The 719-nt window shown below is 56.1% G+C and overlaps 2 protein-coding genes across 7 annotated transcripts in view; one reads left to right on the forward strand and one right to left on the reverse strand.

The window, feature by feature from the left end:
• Positions 1–719, forward strand: part of LOC123986959 (pyruvate dehydrogenase [acetyl-transferring]-phosphatase 1, mitochondrial-like) — a 19,523-nt gene that overhangs the window by 2,346 nt on the left and 16,458 nt on the right. The gene's annotated exons all lie outside the window — the stretch shown is intronic.
• isy1 (ISY1 splicing factor homolog) overlaps positions 1–719 on the reverse strand; it is a 7,733-nt gene that overhangs the window by 838 nt on the left and 6,176 nt on the right. The window lies entirely within an intron of this gene.

Consider the following 719-nt stretch of genomic DNA (forward strand, 5'->3'; position numbering starts at 1 on the left):
GGCCGTTACAGATGAACAGTTCCTCAGTCAGGGTTCCTTTCCTAACTTCAGAGAGGAAACGTGTTTTACAGAAGCTAAAATCCTAAATAAACTCTCCTAACTTCAGGAGAACTGCTGAGCTGTCCTAACTTTACTTTTCCACCAGGTAGTGTTTGCTAACTTGTCCACATGGCTGCTCTTTGATTGCTTTTAAAAAACCAACAAAATGTCAACAGGCGGAACTTGTTAACTGATTCAAACCCTCGTTAGCAGAAAGGCTGTCGGCGATGTGACTCATTATGTAACATGATGTAAAGGCTTGATGGAATAAAAGCATCCTAATCCTACGCAGACAGGGCGCAGACAGGTGCGGGCGCAGACAGGACACAGACAGGGCGCAGACAGGTGCGGGCGCAGACAGGACACAGACAGGGCGCAGACAGGTGCGGGCGCAGACAGGACACAGACGGGGCGCAGACAGGTGCGGGCGCAGACAGGTTCAGACACAGACAGGTGCGGGCGCAGACAGGTGCGGGCACAGATAGGACACACACGGGTGCGGACGCAGACAGGTGCGGGCGCAGACAGGTGCGGGCGCAGACAGGTGCGGGCGCAGACAGGTGCGGGCACAGATAGGACACACACAGGACACACACAGGTGCGGGCGCAGACAGGTGCGGGCGCAGACAGGACACACACAGGTGCGGGCGCAGACAGGACACACACAGGTGCGGGCGCAG

This window comes from Micropterus dolomieu, linkage group LG18 (genome assembly GCF_021292245.1).
Source record: "Micropterus dolomieu isolate WLL.071019.BEF.003 ecotype Adirondacks linkage group LG18, ASM2129224v1, whole genome shotgun sequence".
In the NCBI taxonomy this organism is placed as follows: domain Eukaryota; kingdom Metazoa; phylum Chordata; class Actinopteri; order Centrarchiformes; family Centrarchidae; genus Micropterus; species Micropterus dolomieu.